General features: G+C 56.2%; 1 pseudogene; it reads left to right on the top strand.

The window, feature by feature from the left end:
* Positions 1 to 8,434: 8,434 nt before the first annotated feature.
* LOC135574989 (ectonucleotide pyrophosphatase/phosphodiesterase family member 2-like) overlaps positions 8,435 to 9,101 on the top strand; it is a 46,925-nt pseudogene continuing 46,258 nt past the window's right edge.

Below are 9,101 nucleotides of genomic sequence, written 5' to 3' on the forward strand. Positions count from 1 at the left end.
CATAAAGACACCATCAGCCACCCTCTCCTCTCCCCACAGAAAGAGACCATCAGCCACCCTCTCTCCCTCCCCACAGAAAGAGACCATCAGCCACCCTCTCCCCTCCCCTCACATAAAGAGACCATCAGCCACCCTCTCCTCCCTACCCTCATAAAGACACCATCAGCCACTCTCTCCTCTCCTTCTCCCCACATAGAGACCATCAGCCACTCCTCTCCTCTCCTCATGAGAGACCATCAGCCACCCTCTCCTCTCCCCACATAAAGAGACCATCAGCCACCCTCTCCTCTCCCCTCATAAAGAGACCATCAGCCACCCTCTCCTCTCCCCACATGGAGACCATCAGCCACCCTCTCCCCTCCCCACATAAAGAGACCATCAGCCACCCTCTCCTCTCCCCTCATAAAGAGACCCTCAGTCACCCTCTCCTCTCCCCTCATACAGAGACCATCAGCCACCCTCTCCTCTCCTCTACCCTCATAAAGAGACCATCCGCCACCCTCTCCTCTCCCCTCATAAAGAGACCATCAGCCACCCTCTCCCCTCCCCACAGAAAGAGACCCTCAGCCACCCTCTCCTCTCCTCTCATAAAGAGACCATCGTCCACCCTCTCCCCTCCCCACAGAAAGAAACCCTCAGCCACCCTCTCCTCTCCTCTCATAAAGAGACCATCAGCCACCCTCTCCTCCCCTCTCCCCTCATAAAGAGACCATCAGCCACCTTCTCCTCTCCTCTCCCCACATAAAGAGACCATCAGCCACCCTCGTCTCTCCCCTCATAAAGAGACCATCAGCCACCCTCTCCCCTCCCCACAGAAAGAGACCACCAGCCACCCTCTCCCCTCCCCTCATAAAGAGACCATCAGCCACCCCATCCCCTCCCTCATAAAGAGACCCTCAGCCACCCTCTCCTCCTCATAAAGAGACCATCAGCCACCCTCTCCTCTCCCCTCATAAAGAGACCATCAGCCACCCTCTCCCCTCCCCTCATAAAGAGGTCTGCCGCCACCCTCTTCCTCCCCTCCTCATAAAGAGACCCTCAGCCCTCTTCCCCCCTCCCCATAAAGAGACCATCAGCCACTCCTCCTTCCTCATAAAGACCACGCTCACCCTTCCCCTCCCTCCCTCATAAAGAGACCATCAGCCACCTCTCCTCTCCACCCAAAGAGACTCATCAGCCACCCCTCTCCCTCCCTCATAAAGAGACCATCAGCCACCTCTCTCCTTCATAAAGAGACCCATCGGCCACCCTCTCCTCTCCTCATAAAGAGACCATCAGCCACCCCCATCCCCTCCTCATAAAGAGACCCCTCAGCCACCTCTCTCCCTCATAAAGAGATTCATCAGCCACCTTCTCTCCCTCATAAAGAGACCATCATGCCCCCACCCCCTCCCTCCTCATAAAGAGACCATCAGCCACCCTCCTCCCCACATGGAGCATTCATAGCCCTCTCCCACCCTACCTCTCCCTCCTACATAAAGAGACCATCAGCCATTCCTCATCTCCTCCTCCCCTTATAAAGAGACCCTCAGTCACCTCTCCTCATGCCTTCTCACTCTCCCCACAGAGATCCATCAGCCCACCTCTCCCTCTCCTCTCCTCATAAAGAGACCATCCAGCCACCCTCTCCCTCCCCCTCATAAAGAGACCATCACCACCCTCCTCCCCACAGAAAGAGACCTTCTCCTCTCCTCCCTCATAAAGAGACCATCAGCCACCTCTCCCCTCCCCCTCTCCCCCCTCCCTCATGAGGGATAATGTTCCTCTCATAAAGAGACCATCAGCCACCTCTCCTCCTCTCCTCTCTCAAAGAGACCATCAGCCACCCTCTCTCTCCTCATAAAGAGACCATCAGCCACCCCTCCTCTCCCTCATAAAGAGACCATCAGCCACCCTCTCCTCAAAGAGACCATCAGCCACCTCTCCTCCCCTCCTCATAAAGGGACCACTAGCCACCCTCCTCCTCATAAAGAGACCATCGCCACCCATACCCCATCTCCCTCAAAGAGACCCCTCATAAAGAGACCATCAGCCACCTCTCCTCCCTCATAAAGAGACCCTCAGCCACCCTCTCCCCTCCCCTCATAAAAGACCATCAGCCACCCTCTCCTCCCTCCTCTCAAAGAGACCCTCAGCCCTCTCTCCCCCCTCCCTCAAGTTAGACCATCAGCCACCCTCTCTCTCCCCTCATAAAGAGACCATCAGCCACCCTCTCCCCCTCCCTCCCTCATAAAGAGACCATCAGCCACCCTCTCACTCCATAAAGAGACCATCAGCCACCCTCTCCCTCCCCTCATAAAGAGACCATCAGCCACCCTCTCCTCCTCATAAAGAGACCATCGGCCACCCTCTCCTCTCCCTCATAAAGAGACCTCAGCCACCCTCCTCTCCCCTCATAAAGAGACCATCAGCCACCCTCTCTCTCCTCCCCTCATAAAGAGACCCTCAGCCACCCTCTCCTCTCCCATCATAAAGAGACCATCAGCCACCCTCTCCCCTCCCTCATAAAGAGACCATCAGCTACCCTCTCCTCTCCTCATAAAGAGACCCTCAGCCAATACCCTCTCCCCCCCCTCCTCAAGAAACCATCAGCCACCCTCCCTCCCTCATAAAGAGACCATCAGCCACCCCCTCTCCCCCCTCCTCCCTCATAAAGAGACCATCAGCCACCTCTCCCTCCCCACAGAAAGAGACCATCAGCCACCTCTCCTCCTCATAAAGAGACCATCAGCCACCCCATCCCTCCCCTCATAAAGAGACCTCAGCCACCCTCTCCCCTCTAAAGAGACCATCCCTCTCCCTCCCTCATAAAGAGACCATCAGCCACCCCTCCCCCCCCTCCCCTCATAAAGAGACCATCAGCCACCCTCTCCTCTCCCCTCATAAAGAGACCATCCACCCTCTCCTCCTCATAAAGAGACCATCAGCCACCCTCTCCTCTCCCTCATAAAGAGACCATCAGCCACCCTCTCCCCCCCTCCCCTCATAAAGAGACCACAGCCATCAGCCACCTCTCCCCTCCCTCCCTCATAAAGAGACCATCAGCCACCCCTCCCCCCTCCCCTCATAAAGGGACCATCAGCCACCCTCTCCTCATAAAGAGACCATCAGCCACCCTCTCCTCTCCCCTCATAAAGAGACCCTCAGCCACCCTCTCCTCTCCCTCCTCATAAAGAGACCATCAGCCACCCTCCCCTCCCCTCATAAAGAGACCATCAGCCACCCTCCCTCTCTCATAAAGAGACCATCCCTCCCTCCTCATAAAGAGACCATCAGCCACCCTCTCCTCTCCCTCATAAAGAGACCATCAGCCACCCTCCCCTCCTCTTAAAGAGACCATCAGCCACCCCTCCCCTCATAAAGAGACCATCAGCCACCCCTCTCCTCCCTCATAAAGAGACCATCAGCCACCCTCTCCCCCTCCCCTCATAAAGAGACCATCAGCCACCCTCCTCCCTCCCTCATAAAGAGACCATCAGCCACCCTCTCCTCTCCCCTCATAAAGAGACCATCAGCCACCCTCTCCCCTCCCCTCATAAAGAGACCCTCAGCCACCCTCTCTCCTCCTCTCCCCTCATAAAGAGACCATCAGCCACCCTCTCCTCTCCCCTCATAAAGAGACCCTCAGCCACCCTCTCCTCTCCCCTCCCCTCATAAAGAGACCCTCAGCCACCCTCTCCCCTCCCCTCATAAAGAGACCATCGGCCACCCTCTCCCCTCCCCTCATAAAGAGACCATCGGCCACCCTCTCCTCTCCCCTCATAAAGAGACCATCAGCCACCCTCTCCCTCCCCTCATAAAGAGACCATCAGCCACCCTCTCCTCTCCGCTCATAAAGAGACCCTCAGCCACCCTCTCCCCTCCCCTCTTAAAGAGACCATCAGCCACCCTCTTCTCTCCCCTCATAAAGAGACCATCAGCCACCCTCTCCCCTCCCCTCATAAAGAGACCATCAGCCACCCTCTCCCCCCCCCCTCATAAAGACCCTCAGCCACCCTCTCTCCTCCTCTCCCTCATAAAGAGGATGAATCAGCCACCCTCCTCTCCTCCTAAAGGACCCTCAGCCACCCTCTCCTCTCCCTCATAAAGAGACCATCAGCCACCCTCTCCTCTCCCCTCATAAAGAGACCCTCAGCCACCCCTCCTCTCCTCATAAAGAGACCCTCAGCCACCCTCCCCCCTCCTCATAAGACACACCATCACTACCCTCTCCCTCCCTCTCCCTCATAAAAGAGACCATCAGCCACCCTCTCCCCCTCCCCTCATAAAGAGACCCTCAGCCACCCTCTCCTCTCCCTCATAAAGAGACCCTCAGCCACCCTCTCCCCCTCCTCATAAAGAGACCATCAGCCACCCTCTCCCCCTCCTCCTCATAAAGAGACCATCAGCCACCCTCTCCCCTCCCTCCTCATAAAGAGACCATCAGCCACCCTCTCTCTCCTCATAAAGAGACCATCAGCCACCCCCCTCCCCCCTCATAAAGAGACCATCAGCCACCCTCTCCCCTCCTCATAAAAGAGACCATCAGCCACCCTCTCCTCTCCCCTCATAAAGAGACCATCAGCCACCCTCTCCTCCTCATAAAGAGCCATCAGCCACCCTCTCCCTCCGCTCCCCTCATAAAGAGACCATCAGCCAGCCCTCTCCTCCTCCTCATAAAGAGACCATCAGCCACCCTCTCCTCTCCTCATAAAGGACCATCAGCCACCCTCCCTCCTCATAAAGAGACCATCATACACCCTCTCCTCCCCTCATAAAGGACCATCAACCACCCTCTCCTCTCCCTCATAAAGAGACCATCAGCCACCCTCTCCCTCCCCTCATAAAGAGACCATCAGCCACCCTCTCCCCTCCCCCTCATAAAAGAGACCATCAGCCACCTCTCTCTCCTCATAAAGAGACCATCAGCCACCCTCTCCTCTCCCCTCACAAAGAGACCATCAGCCACCCTCTCCCTCCCCTCAAAGGACCATCAGCCACCCCCTCCCCTCCCTCATAAAGAGACCTCAGCCACCCTCTCCCCTCCCCTCATAAAGAGACCATCAGCCATCCTCTCCTGAGACCTCACCCTCCCCTCCTCATAAGAGACCATCAGCCATCCTCTCCCTCCCCTCCCCTCATAAAGAGACCATCAGCCACCCTCTCCTCCCCTCCCCTCATAAAGGGACCATCAGCCACCCTCTCTCCCTCCCTCCTCCTCATAAAGAGACCATCACCCTCTCTCCTCTCCTCAGCCACCCTCTCTCTCCCTAAAGAGACCCTCAGCCCCTCTCCCTCCCCTCATAAAGAGACCATCAGCCACCCTCTCCCCTCCCTCCCCTCATAAAGAGACCATCAGCCACCCTCCGCTCATAAAGAGACCATCGGCCACCCTCTCCTCTCCCCTCATAAAGAGACCATGTTGCCCCTCCTCCCCTCATAAAGAGACCATCAGCCACCCTCCCTCCCCTCATAAAGAGACCCTCAGCCACCCTCTCCTCTCCCCTCATAAAGAGACCATCAGCCACCCTCTCCTCTCCCCCTCATAAAGAGACCCTCAGCCACCCTCTCCTCTCCCATCATAAAGAGACCATCAGCCACCCTCTCCTCTCCCCTCATAAAGAGACCATCAGCCACCCTCTCCCTCCCCTCATAAAGAGACCTCGACCACCCTCTCCTCTCTCAAAAGAGACCTCGGCCACCCTCTCCCCTCCCCTCATAAAGAGACCCTCAGCCACCCCCCTCATAAAGAGACCATCAGCCACCCCTCCCTCCCTCATAAAGAGACCCTCAGCCACCCTCTCCCCCTCCCCTCATAAAGAGACCATCAGCCACCCTCTCCCCTCCCCTCCCTCATAAAGAGACCATCAGCCCACCCTCTCCTCCCTCCCCTCATAGGAGACCATCCCCTCTCCCTCATAAAGGACCATCAGCCACCCTCTCCCTCCTCCCCTCATAAAGAGACCATCAGCCACCCTCTCCCCTCCCTCCCTCATAAAGAGACCATCAGCCACCCTCTCCCCTCCCCTCCCCTCATAAAGAGACCATCAGCCACCCTCTCCTCTCCCCTCATAAAGAGACCATCAGCCACCCCCTCCCTCACAGAAAGAGACCATCAGCCACCCTCTCCCTCCCCCCTCATAAAGAGACCATCAGCCACCCTCTCCTCTCCCCTCATAAAGAGACCATCAGCCATCCTCTCCCTCCCCTCCCCTCATAAAGAGACCATCAGCCACCCTCTCCCCTCCCTCCTCATAAAGAGACCATCAGCCACCCTCTCCTCCCCTCCCCTCAGAAAGAGACCATCAGCCACCCTCTCCCCTCCCTCATAAGAGACCCTCAGCCACCCTCTCTCCTCATAAAGAGACCATCAGCCACCCTCTCCCCTCATAAAGAGACCATCAGCCACACCCTCCTCTCCCCTCATAAAGACCCTCAACCACCCTCTCCTCCTCATAAAGAGACCATCAGCCACTCCCCCTCCCCCTCCCCTCATAAAGAGACCATCAGCCACCCTCTCCCCCTCCTCCCTCATAAAGAGACCATCAGCCACCCCTCCTCCCTCATAAAGAGACCATCAGCCCTCTCTCTCCCCTCATAAAGAGACCCTCAGCCACCCTCTCTCTCCCCTCATAAAGAGACCATCAGCCACCCCTCTCCCCTCCGGCTCATAAAGAGACCTCAGCCACCCTCTCCTCCCTCATAAAGAGACCATCAGCCACCCTCCCTCCCCTCCCCTCATAAAGAGACCATCAGCCACCCCCACCCTCCCCTCATAAAGAGACCATCAGCCACCCTCTCCTCTCCCTCATAAAGAGACCCTCAGCACTCTCCTCCCATAAAGAGACCATCAAGCCACCCTCTCCCCTCCGCTCCTGTAAAGAGACCCTCAGCCACCCTCTCCTCCCTCATAAAGAGACCCCTCACACCCTCCCTCCCCTCATAAAGAGACCATCAGCCACCCTCCCCTCCCCTCATAAAGAGACCATCAGCCACCCTCTCCTCCCCTCATAAAGAGACCCTCAGCCACCCTCTCCTCTCCCCTCATAAAGAGACCATCAGCCACCCCTCCCTCCGCTCATAAAGAGACCCTCAGCCACCCTCCCCTCCTCATAAAGAGACCATCAGCCACCCTCTCCCCCCTCCCCCTCCATAAAGAGACCATCAGCCACCCTCTCCTCTCCCTCATAAAGAGACCATCAGCCACCCTCTCCCCCCTCCCCTCATAAAGAGACCATCAGCCACCCTCTCCCCCTCCCTCCCCTCATAAAGAGACCATCAGCCACCCTCTCCCCCCCTCCCCTCATAAGAGACCATCAGCCACCCTCTCCCTCTCCTCCCTCACAAAGAGACCATCGCACCCCTCTCCTCTTCCCTCATAAAGAGCCATCAGCCACCCTCTCCCTCTCCCTCATAAAGAGACCATCAACCACCCTCTCCCCTCCCCTCATAAAGAGACCATAAGCCCCCTCTCCTCCTCCTCATAAAGAGACCATCAGCCACCCTCCCCCCCCTCATAAAAGGGACCCTCGGCCACCCTCTGCTCTCCCTCCTCATAAAGGGACCATCGCCACCCTCTCTCTCCTCATAAAGAGACCATCAGCCACCCTCTCCTCTCCTCATAAAGAGACCATCACACCCTCTCCTCCTCCTCATAAAGACCATCAGCCACCCTCTCCCCCTCATAAAGAGACTATTGCCACCCTCTCTCTCCCTCATAAAGAGACCATCAGCCACCCTCTCCTCTCCTCATAAAAGAAGACCATCGCCACCCTCTCCTCTCCCCTCTTAAAGAGACCATCAGCCACCCTCTCCCCTCCCCTCATGGCAAGAGACCCTCAGCCACCCTCTGCTCTGCCATCTTTTCTTCCCCACATAGAGACTATCACTACCCTCCCTCCTCCCTTCCCCCTCACTACCTCTTGAGATCACCACCACCGTGTTCAAACAATCGCTTCAGTCTCCATCTATCTCTGCCTGTCATCAGACATTGTGTGTTGATCTTGCTAACCTCGCTTCACATCACCCCCGCTTGAAAACGATCCATCTGGATTTTTATAAAAGACATGAATCAGAAGATATTGTTTCCTAGACAATGCTTTTCTCAGCCGGCCACCAGCCGCCATCTTCCTTCCTCCCTGTGTGTATCTTTCTTCCTGATCAAGAGTATCCTGTGAATGACAAATACTAATCAGACTTACTTACTCCCACCGGTGTGGCCTCACCCTCTCCTGTTATATGGTTACGGCCACACTGTGTTCTTCTTTCTCACTGCAGTAACATTGGGCCCAGGGCTCTCTGTCTGCTTTCTCCTGTATGTCATTCTGCTAATCCCAGATGCTACCCGGACAACAAGCTAACTACCGGACGACAAGCTAACAACCCTAGACAACAAGCTAACTTAGCGGTGGTGGTTTAGAAAGAGGTTGCTAGTGATGACACCCCATTGATCCAGATGTTCCCCACCATAGTACAACAACTCCCCCACACCAACTACCAAAACTATCACCCCACTGGCCGTTATGACCCCCGTGGAAATTACAACAACGATGATGAAGACGATGAGGAAGATGAGGAGGAAGAGGACCCGTTCGCTGGGTATAGAGGCTACCCACCTCAGTACTACCAGCCCAATTACCCTCACCCCCCTGCACGCCCCCCCCAATCCCAGGACACTGAGCTAAGGTCCCCAGGGATAATGATGAGCCGTTTCTCCAGAGACGTGGTCACACAGAGAAGAGCCACCGCTAATACAGCCCAGACAGGACAGAGGAGCGATGCTACAGCAGATACTGAAGGAGAGGTGGAGGTGATTGGAGAATTCCAGACAGACCAGACTGGACAGAGGAGCGATGCTACAGCAGATACTGAAGGAGAGGTGGAGGTGATTGGAGAATTCCAGACAGACCAGACTGGACAGAGGAGCGATGCTACAGCAGATACTGAAGGAGAGGTGGAGGTGATTGGAGAATTCCAGACAGACCAGACTGGACAGAGGAGCGATGCTACAGCAGATACTGAAGGAGAGGTGGAGGTGATTGGAGAAGTCCAGACAGACCAGACTGGACAGAGGAGCGATGCTACAGCAGATACTGAAGGAGAGGTGGAGGTGATTGGAGAAG

The sequence above is a fragment of the Oncorhynchus nerka genome, linkage group LG14 (genome assembly GCF_034236695.1).
Source record: "Oncorhynchus nerka isolate Pitt River linkage group LG14, Oner_Uvic_2.0, whole genome shotgun sequence".
Taxonomy (NCBI): Eukaryota; Metazoa; Chordata; class Actinopteri; order Salmoniformes; family Salmonidae; genus Oncorhynchus; species Oncorhynchus nerka.